At 45.0% G+C, this 25,474-nt stretch overlaps 1 protein-coding gene and 1 pseudogene across 2 annotated transcripts in view; one reads left to right on the forward strand and one right to left on the reverse strand.

Moving 5' to 3' along the window:
- Positions 1–25,474, forward strand: part of POR (cytochrome p450 oxidoreductase) — a 65,758-nt gene that overhangs the window by 13,896 nt on the left and 26,388 nt on the right. The gene's annotated exons all lie outside the window — the stretch shown is intronic.
- On the reverse strand, positions 10,796–11,802 carry LOC110121940 (large ribosomal subunit protein uL6 pseudogene; annotated as a pseudogene).

The following is a 25,474-nucleotide window of genomic DNA, read 5'->3' on the forward strand; positions in this document are numbered from 1 at the left end:
CATTGCACCTAAGTGAACATTTAACTAACCTCTGTGATTCAGTATTCTCAGTGTGTGTTGCTATAATTCACAGGCTGGCCTGTTTGGGGAGAAGACGTTGATTCATTAACCACTCGCAAGTTCTGTCTACACAAATCCCTTCTGAGTGGTTATGGGGTTGTCTCGATCAAGAAAAAGCCCCCAGATCTAAGTTAGTAAAGCAGTGAACCCAGAAGAAATCACTTTCTTTTCTTTGTGTCCCTCTAAGGAATTTTCATTTTCTTTTTGAGGAGGGGTCAGTTCTTGACCTCGTGATTTTAATAATACCTAGTTAAATCATGTCTAAAAAAAATAGGTCTGCATTTCAGAGAATGTAATATTGGCTTCCAGTTGGGTTATAGTGTTGACAGCTTCACAGTGATGGTAACTCTTCCTGAATCCTTTGTGTCTAGCACTTGAAAATGTTACAGGTAGGTCTGAGGTGAAAGGAACCCCAGGAATGTACTTCAGCACCTGGAAACAGCAGCCTTGACCAAAGCCTGCATGAGTGAGGCAGGTGAAACTCCTGAGTGAGTTTGTAAACAATTCATGAGATATTTCAGATGTTTGTTTCTGGACAAGTCAGAAATTTTAGGGCCTGCTGGTCACTCTGAACTGATCCCTTAACTCTTTGAAAATCAGAATCTGAGTTAAATAAAGTTCATGTGTACTTAGGAGAGAGATCATTTGAAATCAGAACTGCTTGGCAAGTTCAGCACATTTACTCACAAACTTTTCAAGTTCATAAAAAATGTGGCTCTTAAGCAATCCCTTTTGTATTTTTTTTTTTTTTTTTTTAGTTTCTTTCCCTTTGGGAGGCTTCTTTAATTGCAGAACTTTTCATGGTTCCGTAGAGCCCAACTGCCTTTGCAGCATCTCTGCTTCCTCACACTTTGGAAGGGGGCGAGCCCTGGATGGGGTGGTGGGGGCCAGGAGTATCGGGGAAACTGAGTCCCAGCTCAGGCACGAGCACTGTGCGCCTTTCACCAAACCACCCCGGGCCCAGGGGCCTCAGTTTAGTGCTATGGGATTTAACTTATGTGTCAGATTCATTTCACAATTAACATCAGAATAAAAGTGAAATAGAGAAATGATGGTTTTTATAAAAATATATTTTATTCTGTTTACAGAAATGCTACGTGCTCATTATTTTTTAAAATACCATTATAGAAACACTCAATATGATAGTGATATAACAGTGAACATCCTTCTTAGCCTTGCTGCTGCTGCTAAGTCGCTTCAGTCATGTCCGACTCTGTGCGACCCCATAGACGGCAGCCCACCAGGCTCCCCCGTCCCTGGGATTCTCCAGGCAGGAAACCTTACACTGAGATAAAAAAGTTACTGCTAGTCATGTAATATATATTCTCCAGATATTTTTCTTTAAATATAAAAACACTTATTACCTAGATTTTGTTCTTTTACTTAAAACAGCAGGAATTTTTTACTATTGAAATTTAAGACAGAGAATTAAGATGAAACTAATCAGCTGTTGTGAGTCTTATTTTTATTACTTAACATGATGCCTTTTTATAACATGATGTAAATAGCTACCTCATTTCTGTTTTAAAACCTCATCCCTTTTAAAAATGACAGTAGCCGAGTAACCAGTATGATTGAAAAAAATTTGTTGTTTGAGGCCTTTTACTTTTATGAATTCTACTACAGGGATTAGCCTTTTCTTTATCTCTTGGCAATTGGACAAATATTTTTATATAATGAATTCTTAGAAGTGGAAGAGCTAGAATATTTATGAGCTTTTAAAAGTATTCATTTAACAGATAGTGACTACCTACAGTTATACAGGTGCTATTTGAGGTGTCGAGCCTATTGCAGTGAAGAAAATACACAGGTCCTCTGTGGATCTGACACATGGCTCGACATCAAATTACATCATCAAATGATGATGTAATTTCAGACTTAACTTTTAATTATATGTCAGTTTCATTTGAAAATTAAAATCAGAAAAAAAGTGAAGTGGAGAAATGACTTTTTTCTAAAAGTGTATTTTTTCTGTTTACAAAAATATTCAGTGCTCGTTATGAAAAGACTATTATTACAGGAAATCCCCTGCTAGCCCAGTGGTTAGGACTCCTCAGTTTCATTCCAGAGGACACGGGTTAACGATCCTTGGTCAGAGAACTAAGATCCTGCAGGCTGAGTGGCACAGCCAGAAAAGAAAAAAAGACAATTACAGAAATGTGCAATATAGACAGAGAACATTCTTCATAGCCTTACACTGAGACGTTTTCCATATGGAAAAAATAGTACAAAGGAGTATGTGTGTTTGTAAAAAAAAAAAAAAAAGTATGATTTTAAATGTCAGTAGATATTGCCAAACTTCCCTCCAAAAATCTTAATCTTACATTCCCACCAACAGAGACGCGTCATTTTTTAATTCCTAATTCTAAGGGCAGTTGCTAGCCACTAACAGCAGCGATGCTTTTATTTCAGGAAAAGTAGGTGCAAGACACTTTGTGCTAAGTTTGTATTAGGTATATATGTTTTCCTCTTTCTTTCAAGTTCTTCTGATGATCCCAAAGCCTGGTGTTTCCATACCCACTTCACCCCTGGGAAGGCTGTCTCAGAGATGAAACCACTTGCTCAAGTCCATGAGGATAAAACTAAGGCCTCGCGCAGGGCCGTTCGCCTTCAGAGCCCTCCCTCCTCTCTTTGTGAACTGTTATCTCATTTTCTGACCATAGAGGACATTTTTTTGTGGGGGGAGTGGAAGGGAATCTAATACATGGTATTACTGAGTAATATAATTGTTCTTCCTCGATTCTGTCACTGCAGTGTGCAAGTGTGTGCATCTTATATGTCTCACCATGCATCTCATTATAGTGTAAGAAACATGAGAGTATCTCATACAGAGATGGATGAAGCCAGTTCTTTTATTATCATCATTATTATTATTATCATCACCATCATCATCATGATCAAACTGTAGGACAAAACTTGTTTTCTTGTACAGTTATCTGGCAGGTGATAGAAATGTAGGCTCAGGAGCAGGTGGAGAAAAGCTCCTGGGTCAGAGGTAGCATTCCAGCTTATATTTAATAGGTACCAGCTTATACAGGCCCACAGCTGGCCTTACTTTCTTCATCCGTAAAGCAGAGGAAAGAGTCCCAGCCCCACTGCCTCCTGGAACAACCCAAGAGGTGTTTATTTTTGGCAGTGAATTCTCTGTGTTCTTGGATATGTTTCCATCCCTGAGGAGGGACACTTGAAAGACACACATTTGGCCTCTGGGGTCTGGTTCAGCCCTGGCAAACACTGACGGGGAAGGAACCAAACAGAAGTAAACACCGATAGCAGAATGTGTTGAGCTCCTTCTGGATTTAAGGTGCATGAGGCATTTCCCCTTGGTATTGAGCCCACTGTGCCCTGGGGAGTGCTCAGGAAGAGCTCTCTTTCAGAGAATTTCTTTTCTTTTTTTTTTTGGCGGCCCTGGGTCTCCATTGCAGCACGCGGACTTTCTCTAGTTGCCCATCGGTGTGTGGATCTTAATTCCCCAACTGGGGATCGAACCCATGTTCAAAGGCAGACTGTCAACCACTGGACCACCAGGGAAGTACCTGGGACAAGTTCTGTTTATATGGGGTATCCTGCAGGGGTCAGCAGAAGAGGGGGCATCTGAGTTGGATCTTGGAGGTTAGGTAGGAATTCTCTGAGCCCATCAGGGCACACCAGATCTGGGGCATGTAAGGGTGTAGGTTGCCTGAGGCTTGGAAGTGATCGGGACTTATCTGAAGGGGTCTTGTGAACCATGCTACGTGATAGGAAGGCTTTTAAATAGGTCAGGGATGTGGCCAGCACAGAACAGTGTATTCTTTTCTTGGGTTTCTGGACCTTCTTACTTCCCTCTGGGTGAATCCATCATTTAGGAACCTGACTCTGCCTAAATCTGTATCATACCATTTTAGAGCTCTACATCCTCAAAAGTGTTTTTTCTTCCTCATCCTTTTCCCCAAGCAAGGTGTTCACAATAGCTGTGCAACTGCGTGTGTGTGTGTGTGTAATGGTGGCAGAGGAGTGCCATTGTGCAAACCATGGCTCTTGGAAGGCTTGTGGCTGCTGTTGGTTGGGTCCTTTGGAGCCAAATTCATCAACCTCTGTTATGCCTGATGCTGGTTGGCATGGCAACATGCTCAGGGATGTTGTGAACAAAGCAGCTGGGGGACCTGGTCCTTTTTCTGGGTGGCTTGTGGAGAAAGCCACTGACATGGGGGGCTTATTAATTTCACTTATAAAGAGGGGCTTCGGGGGGGGGGAACATCTAAGAATTATCCTTTCATTGGACTGCTAGAGGGTGAGGCATTCTGATCTGTACAGAGCTGAGAGAATTGTACACATGCTTCCCAGAAATCAAGGCTAAACTAGAACAAAGTGATGGGCGAAACTGTGGTGCTGTCAGCCATAGACTTTCTCAGTCTATGGATTCTTTGGGAAGTGACCTGTGGTAGGAGAATAGAATGGAAAAAGCAGACTTGTCGCCTGGTTATAATCAGAGAGGAAGACAGACTCTGTAAGGGTACTCTGATGTGGGGTTATGTAATTTGCTTCTAAGTGAAAGTCATGAATGATGTTTAGTCATTTTTTAAAAATTCTCCCCGAGTTCTTATCTCCAGTGCCTTCTCCCGTTGCCCTGTCCACCCCGTTCCTTTTGCCTGAACTTAGCCTTTCATATCACCTTGGAGCACCTTGGTCAGGTAAGAGCGCCTTAAGAGCACCTTGACCTCAAGAAACTTTGGTCCTCGCAGCATACACCATGTCCTCGAGCCGGGTAGGCTGGATCTGTACAAAGGTCTGAAGGCTGGGTAGGAACACATGAACTTGTGCTCACCCCTGAACCCCATGTGCTGACTCTATCTGTAGGTTGCTTGAGGTCAGCTTTCAACACTGTAAACAGGGGTGGCGGTTCTTAAAAACACAGGACAGTGGATCAGCCAATTGTGCCCAGCTTCTTTCAGGGGTGGGGTTTAGGGAGGCATGCATTCCAGGCAGGGAAAAGTGTCCCACTAGGAATTTGTGGTCTTGTGAAGAGGGGCATTTGTTGGTTTCAGTTAGGGTTGCAGAACCTTGGTGATTGTGAAACCACACGGCGTTGCCTGGACACATTGGACACAGTCACTTATGTAATGTGATTTGCAAACTCTGAGAGGTCACTGAGCGTGACAGCAGAGATGGGCAGGCCTGTCCCGCCTGAAACCCTCACCAGTGAGGCCTCTGCCCCTCCTAGTGACTTCACCATCCCCTGGTCGTTGAAGCTCTAGGGACAGAGGACATTTCAACTTTCCCCTCATATTCACTCTGAGTTGCCACCAGCACTCCATCCCGACAGTTTTTAGCCTTTGAATCCCCTTCCACTGCTGTGGTCTTTCTGTGGCCCCTGTCATTTCCTGCCTCGCCAGCCCTTGAATTGGCCTCTGAGTCCATAATTCTCCCTCCTGCTCCTCCCCATCACGTCTCATGATCTGTCCATGGTACCGTTGCTCGTTATCACCCTTCCTTTGCTCAAGAATACAGTCTCACTGTCTTAATGTCTTCTCTTTATTTTTCCTGCTTCATCTGCTTCCACCAAGAATATGGAAGTGTTCAGTCGCTTTAGTCGAGTCTGACTCTCTGCGACCCCATGGACCGTAGCCCACCAGGCTCCCCCATCCGTGTGATTCTCCAGGCGAGAACACTGGAGTGGGCTGCTGTTCCCTCCTCCAGGGGATCTTCTTCACCCAGGGATTGAACCCACATCTCCTGCATTACAGGTGGATTCGTTACCTACCTGGGAAGCCCGAATTCTTCAACATCTTGAACCACCTGGGAAGCCCGAATATGAAAGTAGCTTATAATAAAAGGAATAAAAAATAAATAAATAAAAGGAATCTCATTCTCCCTCTCCCTAATGGCGGTGTGGCTTGTCAGGGACAGAGAAATCCCCACCGTTTCCTCGTATGTCAGCCAGCACATGGAACAGTGCCAGGCGTGTGGTAAGCCCTCAGAAACACTAATGGGATGAGTGGAGGACGAGTGCCTATGATTTCTCTCTCCCAAGTGTCTTGCCAAACTTTCTGCTGCATATTGACTGAGATGCCAGTATTGGGTCTGATCTGTGTTTTTTTAAGATATAATATGAATTTTTGGTACAATTTTAGTTTTCCATCTAGTTGTGACATTTTAAATGTTTCAAGTTCCTCCTGCTTTTGGTATTTGATAAAGTAATTATTTTTTAATTGAAGAAGGGAAAGAACTTGTGTACTGCCCCTGCATAATATTAATAGCATTTTAAGCTTTGCCTTGTCCTTAAAAGGTGGTGAAGGACATGCAAGTGGATAATCGAGTGGCTCTGATGCCAGTTGGTCTAGGTTTAAATCCTGGTTCTAATGCTTATCAGTTCCCTGACTTTGGACACGGTACTCTGATCACTGTGCTAGTTATAGCTCCTAAACCTCAGAGCATTGCTGTGAGGAGGAAAATAAGTAGTGGAAAGTCCCAGTGTATGTGCTTCATAACCTGGTAACTGTTGTTATGGTTAATATTTATTTAGGGGAAAAAGTAGATGAGGTAAATAGAAAATGATGAGACCTAGGAATAAGGCTAGTGTATGGCTGCTGGAGGCTGTTTGGCTTTGTCCTGAACTTCCTGATGTCTGGAACAAAGAGGAGAAGACACATCAGGAGGTGGGAGTGCTTGCTGATGGTACAGCTTTCCTTTGTCGGGGGAGGGGGTGCTGAAAATGTCCTGGAGGTCGTTAGTGGTGCTATTTGCACAGCGGGTGAACATACTGAAAACCACTGAATCGTACACTTTAAAATGCTGAATTTGGGAGTGTGTGGATTCTATCATGATTTTTATATCAGGACTTCCCTGGTGGCACGAATAAGTGGGTAAAAATCTGCCTGCCAGTGCAGGGAACATGGGTTCAATCCCTGGTCCAGGAAGATGCCACATGCCTCAGAGCATCTAAGCCCGTGTGCTCCGACTCCTGAGCCGCCTTGCTTCAGCTGCTGAAGCCCGCACACCTAGAGCCCGTGCTCCTCTACAAGGGAAGCCACTGTGCTGAGAAGCCTGTGCACCACAGCTCGAGTGTAGTCCCCACTTGCCAAGACTAGAGAAAGCCTGCCCACAGCAGCGAAGACCCAGCCCAGCCATAAATACATAAATAAAACTTTAAAAAGAAAATATTAATATTATTTGCTTTAAAAAATCAGACCAATAAGCTGGAGTTTTCTTCTTCCTATTAAGAGAACACGGTCAGGCAGTCCACAGCTCAGCAGCTCATGGTTTAGTGCAGGTGGCATAATAATCATGGATGCTTTTACAGACACCGGGAGACAGTCCTCTATCCCCACGGGATTGAGGACTGATTCTTCCCGACTCGTTCATGCTGTTCTATTGTGAACCTCAGATAACCCATCTGCCCAAACCCTGCCACCTGAAAGCGTGGTGTGACTCGGCAGGCAAAGATCATGGAAATGACCTTCAGCTGTGCTCGTACAACTTGATTGACAACAGGCCTTTAATGGGCAGCAGTGGCCTAATGTCAAGGCAAAATACAGGCAGAGCTGGGGATCAAAACAGTGCCACCTGAGGCCCGAGCCTGACCTCATGATAAAAGCTGGCCCCCGGAAAGCACACGGCCACGCCTCTGAATGCTAGCCTCCGTCAGCGCCTCCATCACTGGCTGCGGAGCCGCTGCCCAGAGTGGCCTTGTGCGGCTGCCTGGTCCTCACTGCCCTGGCAGGGAGTCAGTCTTTGAACCAAAAGGCACCATCTACTGCTGGCCGAACCTGGGGTGACCAGCCAGCCTGGGAACAACCTGGGAGGATGGTGAACCAGGATTGGGCTTCTCCGTTGCTCATCCGTGGGTAGCCAGTGATGGCTAGAGCAGTGACAGGATCTGACATGGCCCTTAAATCTCCCTCTTTGAGTTGCTGGCTGTGGGACCTTCAGTAATTTGCTGGTTCCTTAGGTTTGTGTCTGTGAAATGGGTGAAATATTTACCTAAACAGGCTAATCATAAGCGCCAAAGAGCTTGTATGAAGTGCCTTGCATGGTGGTTGGCCCACGGTGCCCTTTGGGTGGGTGCTGTCTCTAGGCCTGCCCTCTGCCAGCTGAGTAGGCAGGCAGTGCACGAGGTGCTGATGAGGATCCTGCAGCCTTTCTGCCCCCTGCGGTGCTCAGGGCTGGCTTTTTGAGGGTCGAGGTATTAACACTTGCTGCTCAGCGATTATGAGGACTCCTGGTTGTCAGATTCTCAACACTGGCTGGAGAAGTCCAGTGATGATGAGTAAGACAATGTGAGCTTCAGGAGCTAGTCATCTGGTGAGAGAAGCAGATATGGAGGTGACTATAACCTGAGGCAAAGGCTGCCACGTGCCAGAGCTGAGTGTGGCCATGAAACCAGGAGCCAAGGATCTATGGAGGAAGTGGCACTTGTGAAGGGACAGCTTTGATGGCTAAGAAAGAAAAGGAAGAACATCCTCCGGGGGGAAGGCAGTGAAGCAGAAACAGGCAGCAGTGTAGCAGGTGTGTTTGGGGGGGTTGATAGGAAGGCCTCACAGTAAGGATGCTACTGGATTTTTTTAAAAACCTTTTTATTTTTAACCAAATTTTGACTTACAGAAAATTGCAAAAATTGTTGTGAGTTTCCTTATATTCGTCACCCAGCTTCCCCTGATGTTAGCATCTTACAAAATTATAATAAAATTAGCAAGAACAGGCAATTAAGATCAGCACGGTATCATGAACTGTAAACCAGGGGTCAACAAACTTTTTCTATAAAGGATCAGATAGTGAACACTTGAGGCTTTATGGATCAGAAGGTCTCTGTCCCAGCTACCAAGTCTGTTGCTTTAGCAAGAAAGCAGCCATAGATCATCTGTAAATGAACGAGTGTGACCATGTTCCAGTAAAACTTTATCTTCACAACTAGTCAGCAAGTTGGGCGTGGCCTGAAGACCGTAGTTTGCCAGTGCCTGAATGAAGCTCCACCCCTCATGAGAATTTCACTTGTCTTTCCACTCATCTTCTCTCTACTCCAGGCTCTCACCCAGGATCCCACAGTGCCCCGAGTTGTCAGGTGTCCTGAGTCTCCTCCAGTTTCTAACAGTTCTCCTTTCCTAACCTTGATGCTTTAGGAGAGGGCCAGTCCATTGTTTTGTAGAATGCCCCTCAGTTTGGGTTTGACCAGTGCTTGCTTGTGACTGGTGTAAGGTTGTGCACTTGTGGCAAGAGCACAATGAAGCCAGTGGTGTGTCCTTCTCAGTGTCTTGTCCCAGGGGTCCAGTGCTGATCATGCCTACCTTGACCTCTTGATTAGGTTGGTGTCTGTGGCGGTTTTCCACTGTGAAGTTTTTATTTTTTCCGTTTGCAGTTTTTTAGGTATCTTGGAGGAGATAACTTTGAGACTATGTAAATCCTGTCCTCCCCACCCTACCCTTCCTCAGAACTTTTTGCCCACTGATTTTAACACATCCCTTGGTGGATCTTACCTGCAGTAGTTCTTACTGTGGTGTTTCTCTGATGGTAGTCCTGTCACTTCCTTGTTCCTTCTAATACGTTTATTAGTTGGAATTCTACTGTGAGGAAGGCTTGTTCTTTCTCTCCCGTTTTTATATCTGGGCTCATGGAATGTTTATTTTCCTACGGTTAAAAATCCATTAGCAGCAAGCAGTCCAAAGAGGAAATTAAGAAAATAATTTCATCTATAGTAGCATCAAAAAGAACAAAATACATAGGAATGAATTTAAACAAGGAGATGCCAGTCTTTTGCACCAAAAACTGCAAAACATTGCTGAAAGGAAATGAAGAAGACTTAAATGGAAAGATACTCCTCTTCATGGATTGGAAGACTTAATATTAAAGTGGCATTATCCTCACTCTGCTCCAAGCAATGTACAGGTTCAGTGCAGTCTCTATCAAAATCCCAATGGCTTTTTATGCAAAATGGAAAAGCTGATTCTGAAATTACTATAGAATTTCAAGGAACCCCAAAGAGCCCAAACAATCTTGGAAGAGATCACACTTGGAAGACTCATACATACTAATTGCAAAACTTATTTCACAGTTGTAATAATTAAGACAGTGTGGTCCTGTTATAAGGATAGATAATGGATAGATCAGTGGTATAGAGTTGAGCCTCCAGAACTTAACACATTGCGTATGATTGATTTTTTTTCTTTTTGACAAAGGTGTCAGGGCTATGCAATAGGGAAAAAATAGTGCTGGGACAACCAGATATCCACATATGAAAGAAAGAAGCTGAACCCTTGCCTCACACCATATACAGAAATCAACTTAAGATGGAACAAAGATCTTAATGTCAAAGCCAAACTATGAAGATCTTAGAAGAAAGCAGGGGTTAATCTTCATGATCTTGATTTTGCAATGGTTTCTTAGATATGACACCAAATCACAAGCAACCAAAGGAAAAACAAAAAGCAGATAAATCAGTCTGTTATGGACTGAATATTTGTGTCCCCATAAAATTCAATGTTGAAATCCTAACCCTGAAAGTGATTAACTGCTTCTTCTTTGCTCTCTGCCATGTGAGAATATAAGAAAGCAGCTGTCTACAAAACACACAGTGGGCTCTCACCAGACATGGAGTCTGCTCATGATCTGATGCCAAGATCTTCTCACCCTGCAGAACTATGAGAAATAAATGCTTGTTGTTTTAGGTCTGTAGTATTCATAATAACAGCCCCAAGCGGAGACATGGACTTGCTGTTTCTGTAGCCAAATAGCTTAGATTTTAGTCTGCAGAACTGTTCCTCTTTCAGAAAAAATAGATGCCATCCAAAGATGTGTCTGGATATCCTTGCTTTTTAACTGTTGGAGCTCGCTGAATCGAAGCAGCTGAATTTGACGCACCTCCGCTGCCACCTCTTTCAAGAATTAGCTCATTTCCCTGGGCTTGAGATACCGAGCAGGCAGTGTCTGGCCACATCCAGACCTTGTGGAGTTATCTTTTGCCCAAGAAATTTCGGATTTTGACAAGAGAGCAAGTCTTCTGAGTGGTCGCATGGATGGGAAAAGAGTGTACAGAGACCTGATCTTGTAATGGGAGCCCAGTGCGACACCCTTGATCTTGTTCTGTGTGTGACTACAGATAATGCCAGCGATAGCCAGGTCCTTCCTGTCTCCCCACCACTCATCACCCTGAGCCTCTTTTACTTTCTGAGGAAGCCGAGTTCTACATTAAAGTGATGGGAGACCCTCCGCAGGGTGGCCCGGGAGCCCTTCACAGTCATTGTGCATCCCTTCAGAGTGATGTCAGCCTTTTCCAGAATCTTGATGGTCTGATTGCTGAGAATGGGCTTCCTCCCCACAGTAGATGCAGCAGAGAGGATGCCCCATCCCCCACCCTGTGCCACTCTTGTGGGATCTTAGTTCCCCGCTAGGGATTGAACCAGGGCCTTGGGATTGAGAGCATGGAGTCCTGAGTACTGAACCACCAGGGAGTTCCCGACGCAGTTTATTTTTAATCTGCTTCTGCCCTGAAGAAGTGATCCACCGACGTTCTTTGAGCACCTACCATGTGTTCCCTGCAGTTTTACCCATATTATCCTCCCAGCAGCCCTTTTGGAGTTATTAATGATGATGATCCTCCATTTTAGATGGGCAAGCAGCTGAGGGAAGTCAAGTTTTGCCCACAGTCACAGAACGATAAGTGGCAGAGCAATTTCGAACTCATTTTACTTAGAGTTATGACCCCATATTACCTGCAGGCCCTTCTGCTTCCTCTTCACTCACCCCCCTCTCCAATTCCTCCATCTCTGCCATTTTGTACCCTCTCCCATCAGGAAGCCATCCTAAGCCAGTCTCTGCCCAACCGTGAACTGTGCTGGCCAGAACCTGCACTGTTTGTTTTGGCAGGGAAGTAACTGTGTGTCTTATCTCTTGCCATAGAAAGAAGGACATCTCCTGACCTAGTTTGCCTTCTCCTGTTTAGTTAGTATGGTTCTGGGTACGTGGGCATGGAGGACCCACTCTTGTTATGAGTGGAGTGGTTCCCCCTCAGTGCAGTTTCACTCTGGACAGTTGTCTTCAAATCAACATCACTATCAGTATTTCTGTGATTCTTTGCAGTGTTGCCACAGACATCATTTATGTAAAAGCCAAACAAGGACTAATAAGCCACCTGGTTGACTAAGATGAGAGGTGATTCATGCTGGCGGTGGTAAAACCAGTCTGCAGGTTTGGTTCACTAAACTGCCAAGTCCCAGACCCTTTTCACTGTGTCCCTCTGCCCCAGTTTTTCTGTTTCATAAAGCAGTGGACTAGAGAGAAATCAAAGAAAAGATGGGGCTATTTCACTCCCCTCTGCATTTTAGCCCCTCCTCTGTGAAACCACTCCTAGTGAGAAAAGTCACAATTTTTAGGGTTGCAATTCAGATATTCCTTTTGGAAAGTAGTCTTGGTTTCCTTTGATGTGACTGAAGTGTAGGAATTCAAGAGTCGCCAGATGATGAAAAAGTAGTTAACTCGCTTTCTCTAGAGAATACTAGAATGGGGGCATTTGGAAATTTGACATAATACTATAAATATTGACATATTAACAGAACAAAGTAAACAGAAACCTACCCAAAGTGCCTAACACTGTGAAGGAATAAACAGAGATAGGTAGATTTCTGTTTACTTTGTTTATCTTCCTGGTGAGATGGTTTGGAACACGGACAGGCTACTCCTCACACCAGAGTGGACAGGTGAGCTTGAATAGACGTGCCATTCGTCTTTCCATTCTGACCGATGGAGGTTGACAGAGACCTCACTGACCTTGTCTGCTGATGGTAGAAAAGTGCAGACAGAGGACTATCAGGGTTTGGCAGGGGTTCCGACTCCTACCTGTGTGTTCTTAAAGCCCAGAAGTGCTGCTGCGGCACCTCTTTGAGTCATTTCAAACCTTCTGAGCTCTCCTCTAGGTCTGCCCTCTGCCGCGCACCTGTCTCCTGTCTCCTTGCAGGAGCTTCCGGGGCCTGTGTGCCCACCCACGTTCTGTCCCCATGAGAGTTAAGGTTTTCGTGTAGGAAATCAAGGCGAGCCCATCAAGAATGGTTGAAAGACTGCCCTTCTTGGGTACCAGTGTCCCGGCCTCCCTGGAGTCCTTATGGGTTCTTATCAGTAGGGTTTTTTGTTTTTGTTTTTTTTTTACCGTTTCCTCCCCACACCGATGCGGGGAGGGATGCAGTGTTTTGTGGAGTTACTCCCTCTTCCCCAGGTTAGCATGCAAAGGGCAAGCTCCAGAGGAATGCTGAAAAGAAATTGCTTTGTGGAAAATGATTTGAAAGTGAGTCAAGGGTCCTAAAAATCTTTATTCCCTTTGATTCAGAAATGTTTCTAAGATATATTTGGAAACCCTATTTTAAGCAAATAATCAGAGGTGCAGAAAGTTTTATCTTGAAAAGGTATCAGTCATCATGTTTATCATGGTGGTATTTATAATAGTGAAGATATCCAGTAAGCTGCTGTGTAGTCATAGGCTGGAAGAACATTTGAGATTTTTATAATGTTCACAATAAATGAAAAAAGCAGGACAAAATTATTTGTAGTATAAAACCAATAATGTTAAAAATAAATATATTTTATAGTACACACGTAAAAAAATGGGTGGGACAGAAACAAATATGCATTTGGGTTGTGTTTTCTTTCTGTTTTTTAATTTAATACATTTTCTTCAATAAGCTTGAATTTATTTTAGCTTATTTTTATTTTGAAATAGTTTCAGATTTACAGAGAAGTCGCACAAACAGTGCAAAGAATTTTTGAATACTCTTTACACAGATTCCCCAAATATTAACATTTTACTTTATTATTTTCTCTTTTTCTCTCTCCCTTTTATTGTTAATATTTTACTTTTTGGCTGTCCTGTGAGGCAGGCAGGATCTTACTTCCCTGACCAGGGATCTAACCCTCACCCCCTGCAGTGGAAGTGCAGTCTCAATCACTGGACAGCCAGAGAAATCCCTCTCTTTCTCTTTTAAAACTGAAGTGTAATTCACCTGCATCTCTGTGTTAGTTCCAGGTGCACAACACAGCGATTCAGAATTTCTCTATGTTACAAAACGATCCCATGATCAGTCTGGTAACCGTCTGTCACCATGCAAAGACATTACAGTATTATTGGCTCTATTCCCCATACTGTGCAGTTCATCCCTATGACTCATTTATTTTGTAACTGGAAGTTTGTTTATTTCCCTAAACTATTTCATTTATCACTATCCACCTCCCTGCCCCCGCCACTTCCTTTCTGGCATTCAGGGAACCAGTTTGTTCTCTGAATCTGAGTCTATTTCTGTTTTCTTTTTTAAGATTCCACAAATAAATGAAATATATGGTATTTGTTTCTCTGTCTGACTTATTTCACTTAGTATAATACTCTCTAGATCCATCTGTGTTGCCACAAATGGCAAGATTTCATTCATTTTTATGGCTGAGTAAATTTCCATTTTATACGTATACTATATCTTCTTTATCCGTTCATCTGTGGATGGGTTGTTAGGTTGCTTGCATATATTGGCTATTGTAAAGAATGCTTAGAGGTGCACTGTGTTTTTTAAAATTAGTGTTTTTATTTTCTTTGGGGAAATACCCAGAAGTGGAATGGCTGAATCGTATGATGGTTCTATTTCTAATTTTTTGAGGCACCTCCATAGTGTTTTCCATCGTGGCCACAGCAAGTTAGAGTCCCACTAACACTGCACAAGGATTCTTTTTGCTACATTCACCCCAACACTTGTCTCTCTCATTGTCATATTTTTCCTTGATCTTTTTGAGAATAAGTTGTACATATGGACATATGAAGTACCTCTAAGTACTTTAGTATTTCTTTTCTAAAATTCAAGGGGATTTTCTTACATAGCCATGGTTTAATAATATCAGGAAATTAACACTGATATTCTGTGTTAATTGTCTAATCATAGAACTTTTTTTCAAAATTACCATTAATGTCTTTTATAGCAAAAAAAAAAAAAAAATTTTTTTTCTTGGTCCAAGATTGCACTGAACTGTAATCACCCACTCTTTACTTTCCTTTGATCTGAAGCAGCTCCTCAGTCTTTCTTTATCTTTTGTGACCTTGACATTTTTCAAAAAGTCAGCCCATCTCTTTATAGAATATCCCTCAGTGTGGATTTGTCTGTTTCCTCCTGATATGATTCAGATATGTTTCAGGTGGAATGTCACAGAAATGGCCTTTTGTCCTTAAAGCACTGTGTCAGGTGCTTTCACTATGTCCCAGTATTGAATTTTCATCTCTTGCTTATGGTGGCGTCAGCCAGGTTCTCCACCATAAAACTCTTTTTTCATATATAATCCTTAAGTTTATCATCAGACACTTACCCACAAGTTTTAGCACTCATGGTTCTTGTCTGAAACAGTTATTAGTCTGATGGTTGCTAATTGGTGATTTTCTATCCTTTTCTTTACTCCTCCTGCATTTATTAGCTGGCACTTGTACTCTAAGGAGGAACTTTCCCTCCTCACTCATGTGTTTATTCATTTATTTTTTTATTTCAGTATTGACTCTTGCATTATTCTTTTATCCAATGGGTTCTAATCTGTTGCTGATGACATTTATTTTGATGTTCAAGTTGTCCCGGATTTCCCAGTGGGATCCCCTTCAGGTGAACTCCTGCCTTCTTTAGACATGTCCCAGTCATTCTTCAAGCCCTTCCTTACTCTAACACAGCAAAGTGATCCAGGTTCATCTACTGCTTTTCCTGCCCTTATTCCTGAGTCAGCCATCTCTCCAAGGAGCCCTGGTTTCTTTGGTTGGAGAATGGTGTTGAGAAACCAAGGTTTGGATGCTAAATGGCTTCTTGCTCCTAGGATATCTTTACTTCCTCTCAGCAGACAAAACTGGGAAATACACACAAACACACATGCATTTCTGTGTTCATCTTCATATATGAAGAAACCATTGTGTATACTGATATCTCTAGTTTCAGTCCAACCCCACAGCGTTCGTTCCCTGATCTCTGTTCCCATGTTTGTACCTCCCTCCATCAGCAGTAAGAAATCCAGCTCCTGTGAATCTAATATCGTAAGTAACACAGTCATCTCCTTATAAAGAATAGACAAAGCAAAGGACCTTTTAGACACCCACCCACCACCATCATCTTCTAGATGTTTAGTAGAAGAAATCACTTTTGTATATATCCTCCTGGATCATTTTTCTGGAGAACTATCTAATTTTTCTTTTATTTCACTAGTGGTTTCATAATGGGACTGTCACTGCCTTCTGTGTTATGTATACATAATGACAGTATTTCAATGAGAATACCATTAGTTCCACATAACTTTTTTTTTTTTTTAACTATTGTATAGCATCGCATTACTTGGAATGGAAAACATAAGCACCCAGTTCAGGCGCTGGTGCAGGCAGTGCTGAACTCAGTGAGAGACACAGTCAAGGAAGAAAGTCACCAAACTTTTTTTTTTTTTCCCATAAGAAAAAGGCTTTAAAAATATTTTTCCAGTTAGGTAAATAGCACATACTCACTATTTTTAAAGAAGCAAGTCATACATTAAAAATAAAGTGGGGAAAAAAAATCTCCCCCCTGAGATAATATTTTGGCGCTCCTTTCACATATCTTATGCATATGCAGGCATAAATGTTTTACATCCTAGAGTACATGTGCTGTTTTGTGGGTACTTATTTTTCCAGTGTATCTTACGTACAGTAAGTGCACAGTCTTTAATACGCAGCTTGATGAATTTTTACATAAATTTCTCAGGAACTGCTGCCCCAGATGAGATACTGGACATTGCCCAGTATGCCAGAAGGTTCCCTTGTGCCTCTTCCTCCACTCATGACCCTTGACCCCAAGGTAACCACTGTTCTGAGCTCTGTCACCATTGACTGCTCTTGCCTCTTCTTGAAGTTCAGCCATAAATGGAATCCTTTAATAAGGTCCTCTCCTGTGTTTGGTTTGCCTCGTTCAGCATCACGTCCGTGAGATTCATCTGTGTTACTGTGGGTAGTAGCAGTTCATTCTTTATCATGGTCATGGGTACTTATCTTTTGTTGTTTACTTCTTATCATTAAGACTTTTCATAGTAGTCACAGCTACATTTATGACAGCACATAACCTGTGCTAGGCACTGTTCTAAATCCTTGACAATTTCAGCTTGTTTCAGTTCAGTTCAGTCACTTAGTCGTGTCCGACTCTTTGCGACCCCATGGATTGGAGCACACCAGGCTTCCCTGTCCATCAACTCCCGGAGCTGGCTCAAACTCATGTCCATCAAGTCAGTGATGCCATCCGACCATCTCATCCTCTGTCATCCCCTTCTCTTCCTGCCTTCAGTCTTTCCCAGCATCAGCCTCTTTTCCAATGAGTCAGTTCTTCACATCAGGTGGCCAAAGTACTGGAGCTTCTGCTTTAGCATCAGTCTTTCCAGTAACTATTCAGGACTGATTTCCTTTAGGATTGACTGGTTTGATCTTCTTGCTGTCCAGGAGAGTCTCAAGAGTCTTCTCCAACACCACAGTTCAAAAGCATCAATTCTTTGGTGCTTGTTTATTCTTCAGAATAATCCAATGAAGTGGGTACTACTATTAATATTATTATAATAACATGTCCTTGTCTCTGTATCAAGTTAAAGAAGTTCCCTATTACTCCCAGTGTACCGAATTTTTTTCATCATGAATGGATGTTGAATTTTGTCAGATGCTATTTCTCCATCCACTGATGATCACATGAGGTTTTTTAAAAAAGCCTATTGATAGAGTGAATCACGTTGATGTTTGGATATTCAGCTAACCTTGATTCCTGGAGAAAACTCCATTGATCATGATGTAGTATCCTTTTTACATTTGTGTTATTCAATTGGCTAATATTTTAGATTTTTGCATCTGTGTTCGTGAGGCATGTTTGTCTTTGGTCTTCTTTTTTGTACTATCTCTGTCTGGTTTTGGTATCAGTGTAATACAGGCATAAAAGAGTTGGGAAGCCTTCTATTTTCTGTAAGAATTTATACAGAATTGATCTAATTTCTTCCTTAAATGTTTGATATAATTCATCAGTGAAGCTGTCTGCTCCTGGAGTTCACTTTTGGTGATGATTTTAACTAGTAATTTGAATTCTTTTAGAGAACTCTTCAGCTTATCTGTTTTTCTGGTGTGAGCTCTGACAGTTCATGTCTAAGGAATTTGTCCATTTCATCTAAGTTATGAAATGTTGACATAAAGTTGTTCATAATTTCCCATGTTACCCTTTTAATGTCTAGAGAATCTACTGATGTCCTCTTTTTCATTCCCTATGTTGGTGATTTATATCTTCTTTTCCTCCTGGTCATTCTGCCTGAGGTTGATCTATTTGAGAACAATGTATATATCATGAGTTCTAAAAATTCTAGTATAGTTGAGAATTTAAGGATTTTTTTTTTTAAGAGAAAACGTTTTGTTTAAAAATATTTTTTCTTATTATTATTTGGGGAAAGAATCAGAATGGCCCTTGGTAACCAACACACATTTTATTTACTTATGAAAATATTTATTTATTTATTTAGACTGTGCTGAGTCTTAGTTGCGGAATGCGGGATACAGTTCTCTGACCAAGGATTGAACCCATGCCTTCCAGCACTGGGAGCACAGAGTTTTAACCACTGGACCACCAGGGAAGTCCCCAGACACATGTTTTAATTCAAGCTGCACCCCTCACCAGCTGTGTGACTTCAGGGGGCTGAAAGACTAGTCAACCCCCCGGGTTGCCCCTCTTCACAGCGGAAAGCCCAGCTCGGTGGGAAGCACGGACTGAGCTTGGGACTGGTGATCTTGATTAATCAGGAGAGTTAGTACTTCCTCCCCGTTCCTGCCCTTTTCAAAGTCTGTCCTGCGCCTCCTGGTCTCTCTTCCCATCGCCTGAGTCCTTAGACTGCGGCGGGTCATGTATCACTGCGTCATTGTCTGCTTTCACTTTCCATAGCTCTTCTTTAATGTGAACTAGAAGCGTGTGTGTGTGTCTGTGTGTGTGTTTTTCAAAGCCTTTGAAAGAAGGGAAAGAAGGTCAGGAATCTGTGTTGAAGTGTTAACTCAGGTTAGAGACTAGGGTTTTCCTCCTGGTGTTGTCACCAGTCAGCTGGTTCAGCTTTATGATCATGAACTTGGTGGGTCTGTGTCCTGGGCCCCTAGCGTGGCAGGCAGTCTGTCATTAAGCGCAGATTACCTAGCCTTGTGTTGACCCATGTCCACTGATGGGAGTGGGGCACGCCTCACCACGGTTCATTTTCTTTCTATGCATCTTGGTCAGAAAGTTCTTCCTGGAGAACGTGGGAACCTCTGTCCCTCCATTACCACTTCTGCAGACCAGGGCTGCCGCCACCTCTGTTTCCTGACCACCCAGAGCAGGGATCGGCTGCCTCTCAATCTTCTCTTCAGGGTAAACCTCTCTGCTTCCTTTCTGGTTTCTCGTGTGTTGTGTTTTGTTTGTAACCATTTGTAACCCTGTCGGTGGGCCTTTAGTGCAGGTCCACTCTGGGAAGGCCCCGTAGGCTCTGGCCCATCCCATTCCCTTTTCTAGGAAAGGGAGGCATAGGATCTGTTTTGCAGGCTTGCTGTGTGAACATGCCCAGTGAATAGTGGCATGCCCTGCTGGGGATGTGGCGGTTCTGGTTGCCCTTTGGGGGTTCTCATCACAGCAACACCCCTTATTCCCAATCAGGCACTAGAGGCAGAAGCCGACCTCAGAGCAGGTCTGCCCAGACCTTGAGCAAACCAGGGCAAGCCCTGCAGCTCTGTGCTTCTCTTTTCCGTATTTGTATTTACAGTCAGTGAAGGCAAAGGGGTGGTCAGGAGGGTGTCGACTTACAGATGCACATGAGAGCTGTGAGATAAGTTTTATTTGGGGCAAAATGAGGACTGCAGCCTGGGAGACAGCACCTCAGTTCTGAGAAACTGCTCCAGAGAGACGGGGGTGGTGGGGGAGGACAGTGTGCATGTGATTTTGCTAAAGGGGAAATACATGCAATCAGGCACAGATTTTTCCAGAAGGTTTCTGCTCATCTCGTGAAGCTTTCTGCTAGCCACGAGCAGTCATCACCATGAAGGATTTTAGTGCTTTTCTAGGTATAAGAATTGGGCTCATGAAATCAGCTCCTGAAAATATCTATCTGAAGACCTGTCCTGCCAGTTTTTCTCCCGAGCACAGGTGCCTCGTTTCTGCTGAGCTCCTTTCAGGGGGTGTTGAAGGTCAGCAGCTGCAGTAGCCCATGATTTAATCCCCGCAGGGGTAGATGACAAGTGCCGATTTGTAGTTGAGGGGGTGAGCCATATGAACTTGGCTTAGAGAAGCCCAGCCCTTCCTCCTGGGTCTCTTCTTCACATCTCATGTCAGATGTATAGGGGCTTCCCCCACCAAGCACGGCAACTGGGTGCCCTGCAATTTAACTCCATGTTGATACTGTCTACCTGGAGATAGAGTCAGATCCCATAGAGTAAGGGCAGATCCCGAGGATCCCGAGCCAAGGAGTTTCTGTCCCTGTAGACTTAGGGTCACCCTCCCAGCACGTGGCTGTGCTCACCAACCTGAAGCTCCCCGAGCCCCGTGCTTCTGGAATTTGAAGGAGGCCTCCTCCTGTAGGGATGATCAGTTATTCACTCCGTTTCCAGCCCCTCTCCCCTCTCTGGAGAAGGTGTTGGGGGCAGGACTGAAAATTCCAAGCTTATCCCCTGGGGAAGGAAGTGGCAACCTGCTCCAGTATTCTTGCCTGGAGAATCCCATGGACAGAGGAGCCTGGTGGGCTACAGTCCATGAGGTCGCAAAGAGTTGGACATGACTGAGCAACTAAATAACAGCAACAAATCCATGGCTTGGTCTTCCTGGTAACCGGCCCCCACGCAGGATTCCACTCACAGTTACACTGGAACAGAAGATGCTCCTGGTGCGTGTATCACTTTAAGAAATTCCAAAAGTTTTAGGATAGAAACTCTGTGCCAGGAACAGGGGGCAGAGGCCACTGTATGTATGTATATGTATTTTTTCTATTATCTCACAGCACCCATATGAAGTCTCTTGTGCCCATAAATTGCCCTTGCTAACTTTTAGTAATGTTAACTAAGTGGTACCCTCAGAATGACCCAGAGTTCATTGCCAAGGGCTTAGGGGATCTGTGGGCTCACACTGCTTTGGGTTCAGGCCAGGTGGCTGAGGCCCCAGAAAGACCATGAGAAGAAACAAGTGCACGTGGCTGTCTACGACTGGCCACAGTTCCAGTGGTCAGTGTCCGTGGGACTTTGTCAGCTCCGTTTATGCTGAGTGATGCTAGCTCGCTCTTCTGCCTGCTTCTTGCCAAGTCATGCTTTCACAGATCCGGCTTCTCTGGCTGCCTTCCTCTTTCGCGTCCTTACATCAGACACAGTGCCCGTCACATGTCTCCACATCCCACCCACAAGCCCTGTTAATCGGGGGAAAAGTCATCAGCTAGGGCACTTGGGCATCTGCGGGGAATGTGGGCCTGCATGAGTTCTAGCCTAGGATGCCTTGGTCATGGCTCCACGTCTGCACTGATCCTGTGGGTGCAACCACTGTTTGGGTTACCACCCTGCCACCTGGTTCTAACCGTGCCACACCCTCACCCTGTCATCACTGCCACCCAGAGCTCAAAGGCTTAGGCACGTAGAACACTCCTTCACGCTCTGGTCTTAGATCTCCTTTTAAAGGCCAGCCTCTTACTCACCACCCTTATACTCACATACAAATGCATCTTGTCCTACCACTTGAGTCACACTAGATTCTGTAATTACTGCTCTTTTATCATTTGTATCAGTGGTTACAAGTGAGTAACTACTGCTTTATCAGGAGGCACATGCTTCCTCCAGCTGGAACTTTTCCCTCCTTTACCTGACTGGTGGACCCTGGTCATTGTTCATACCCCAGCTCAGAGCTTGGTCCCTGGGCGACCCATCTTTGACTGTTTGGACCATCTTCCCTTCTTCCTCAGAGCTCCGTTTTCCCCTACGTGTGGACCCTCTGTGGTTTGAAACCACTGGAATATGCCTATAGTGTCAGAAATGGGTTGGCACCCTCCATCCCCCACCAGCGTGGTGACAGAGGAGGCCTGACAAAAGAGAGGACTTAAATAAGATTTAGAGTGTTATAATACCCAAAATGCTCAGGATCCAATTTAGAAAAAAATCACTCACCATCCTAAGAACTAGGAAAAATCTCAAGTTGAATGAGAAAAAAACAGTCATACAAAAGATAAAGAAGAGACAGACAGACAGCTTAGAACTGAAAACTACCATAGCAATAAGAAAAGACCAAAAATCCATGGATGGCACCATGGTGGAACTGGCAGAGGAAACCACCAGTGAACTTAGAAGAGTGGAAATTACCCAGTCTGAGAGAAGCCAGAGTAATAAAACTGAGCATAGCCTCTGGGACTTGGGGACGCCAAAACACACTTAGGTCATCTTGGCCCCAGAAGGGAAAGGGAAAGAGGGTGGGGCCAAGAAAGAACTTGGAGACAACATAGCTGAAAAGTTCCCAGACCTGCAGATTCAAGAAGCTGAGTGAATGGCAGACAGGATAAACCCAGAGAAAGCCTCACCGGCCTTGCGTGGGTTTAAAAGGACACTCTAGCCAGAGGGGAGTGTGTTCCAGCTGCTCTTTTGAGCAGTGGTCTCAGCAGGCTGCGTTGGGGAGGCCCTTTCACCTGACTTATCGCTCAGGCTCTGGAGGATTAGCTGTTAGGCAAGAGCAGGCTTGGTTTCCCTGAGGATTCTTTCTCTTATCTTGAAGAACCTTGGCAGAGGTTTGTGACCCTGAGCAGACCCTACTTCCGCTGCAGCGGGGGTGGTGGGTGGAGGGGGTGGTCCTGGGCTCCCTGGAGACAACACTGCCTGCTTGCCTGGATGATGTGCACAGTAAAGGGGTCGCGTAAACTGCTCGCTGGCTTCCTTCCTTCCTTCCTTCCTTCCTTCCTGTTGCTGCATTCATGCCAACTCACTGTGATGTCAGCGCCAGCTCAGTCGATCAGTTACTGACGAGAAGTTACATACGGTGACAGCAAAGCTGCCGACACTTTCTGGAGGACAATCTGAGACATCAGGTGTTATCAACAGCTGGATGGAGAAAGAGCCCTTCTCTTTTTGCCACATTTGTCCCTGCAGAAGCTGACTTAGCTCTTGCCACGCCCTTGGCCCTAGGCGGTCAGCAGTTTGTTTACCCTGCTCTGCAGGCTGTCGGGCTGCCCCGGGGACTGCTGCTCAGTTGCCTCCGACACTCTGCGATCCCACAGACTGTGGCCCTCCAGGCTCATCTGTCCATGAGTTTCTCCAGGCAAGAATACTGGAGTGGGTTGCCATTTCCTACTCCAGGGGATCTTCCCAACCCAGGGATCGAACCCACATCTCTTACATCTCTTACATTGGCAGGTGGGTTCTTTACCACTAGCACCACCTGGGAAGCCCTGGCATTGCTGCCTTTGACCGTCAGCATCAGTGGGAACTGGCTCATTGGTGCAATCAAAAGGAGGAATAGCACCTATCTATCTATGCCCGTTTCCATATGTACACTGTCTTAATGATAAAAGTGAAAACTTAGGTACAGACCTACCTAATACAGATTGAATCAGACCTGCTCTGTTTGAGGTGGGGGAGACTTACTTGGCTGGTCTTTGATGAACCCCATTTTTTTCTGTGTCTAATTTTTACATGTAAGAATATGAAAGCCTCCTTCCTGCCCATAAGGGATTTGCCTAGCTGGCAACAGGCCTGTGGCAAAGAGCCTGGTCTGGTTAAGAACTTCCTCTATTTTCTCACAGCCTTTTTATTTTCTTCTGTTGCTGACAGATGTTGCTTTTGGCCCCATGAGCTCTGTACCATTTGGTTTTCCTGCTTCCCACTAAGTGCAAAAGAATCAATGATGGAAAGGTAGCGCGCACAGGGCTCCCAGCGTCTCCCCGAGGGCCTGTGGGGACGTCAGACTGTCCACGGTCAGCCCCCCACACTTGGAATGGAGAACACCTGCCAGGCAGGATGGTCAGATCTCTTCCATGGTCAGATCTCTTCCACCTGAATGTTTCACATGCAGAGCATAGTGATTTTGTGCAGCGGGGTCTCAATTCCCTGACCTTGCCGAGGTGCCTTGGGGCATCATTGCTGGCGCCCAGAGGTGCTCAGAGAGACTCCATGTCTGTGCCCCTGAGCGCAGCTTGTGGTGTTTCTCAGTACCAGTGTGAGATCGTCTGCATTCCTTTTGACACTCTGTGTGTCTTTGCAAAGCTGGGTTTTTGGAAGTTGTTGGGATCCAGCTACTCCTAAATGGAACTCTTTAGTATGTCTATTGGCCTAGGGGTACCATTTACTCAAATGCCAGGGGCCTAACCAGCCGAGGAAGTCTGGGGACCTGTGTCCTGGAGGATCACTGCATGGGCATGCTCCCAGCAGTCTGCCGTCTTCATGTCAGTGGTTCATGCAGTTGATACATCCTGTGCGTTTTGGTGAATTCATTGACCTTTTTCATTCCGTAAGAAGTTGTGCCATGGCAACCTACTCCAGTGCTCTTGCCTGGAGAATCCCAGGGACGGAGGAGCCTGGCGGGCTGCAGTCCATGGGGTTGCTGGGAGTCTGACACGACTGAGCGACTTCACTTTCACGCATTGGAGAAGGAAATGGCAACCTACTCCGGTATTCTTGCCTGGAGAATCCCAGGGATGGTGGAGCCTGGTGGGCTGCCATTTATGGGGTCGCACAGAGTCGGACACGACTGAAGCGACTTAACGGTAGCAGCAGCAGATGATGTGCCAAGCACTGTGCCGGGAAAGTGTAACACCACCCCCACCCCCCCACCCCAGAAGTGACAGTTGAGCCAAGGTCTGAGGACTGAGTGGGGAGCAGGTAGAAGGAGAGCATCCCAGGCCCTGGTCAGGGCCCTGGGGGCAGGGACGCAGGCTGGAGAGAAGGGCATGTGGGTTTGTGTACACCTCAGTGGGACGATGGTGGTTTAACAGTTTGTTCTCGGCTTCAGCCCCCAGGCCCGTGGCTCTGATCCTAGTTGGGAAGCGTGAGGTGAAGGTTTTTCCTGACTTCCTCCTTGCCAGCCTGCCAGCCCTTCCTTCTCACCACAAGCCAGATACCCAGGTGTCTTGGGGGGACTGTTTGTCTCTCGCGAACTGGGGACAGAACAGAGAGACATGTGTCCACTCTGTCCCCTCGCTTGGGTGAGTGGTGAGCAAACCTCACCCCCCTGGAGCCTCCCGCCCTCCGGTGGAAATCAGATGGTCTCCAGAGTCCTTTCCACCGCCCTCTGCGGCTCTGGTCTATCTGACATTTACGTCTCAGAGTCAGAGCTGTGGAGACCCCAGATCTGAGTGCTGCGGTCTACTTGCGCGCGTGGCAAGAAGCAGTCATTTAGTTTTGTGGGTGTCAGTGCCCCCTCTGTAAAGTAAGGGGGCCGGGCGGCCTGAGTCAGAAAGGCGGTGGGACAGGAAGCTGGCAGTCATTGCCGGGGGC

Source organism: Odocoileus virginianus, chromosome 33, assembly GCF_023699985.2.
Source record: "Odocoileus virginianus isolate 20LAN1187 ecotype Illinois chromosome 33, Ovbor_1.2, whole genome shotgun sequence".
In the NCBI taxonomy this organism is placed as follows: domain Eukaryota; kingdom Metazoa; phylum Chordata; class Mammalia; order Artiodactyla; family Cervidae; genus Odocoileus; species Odocoileus virginianus.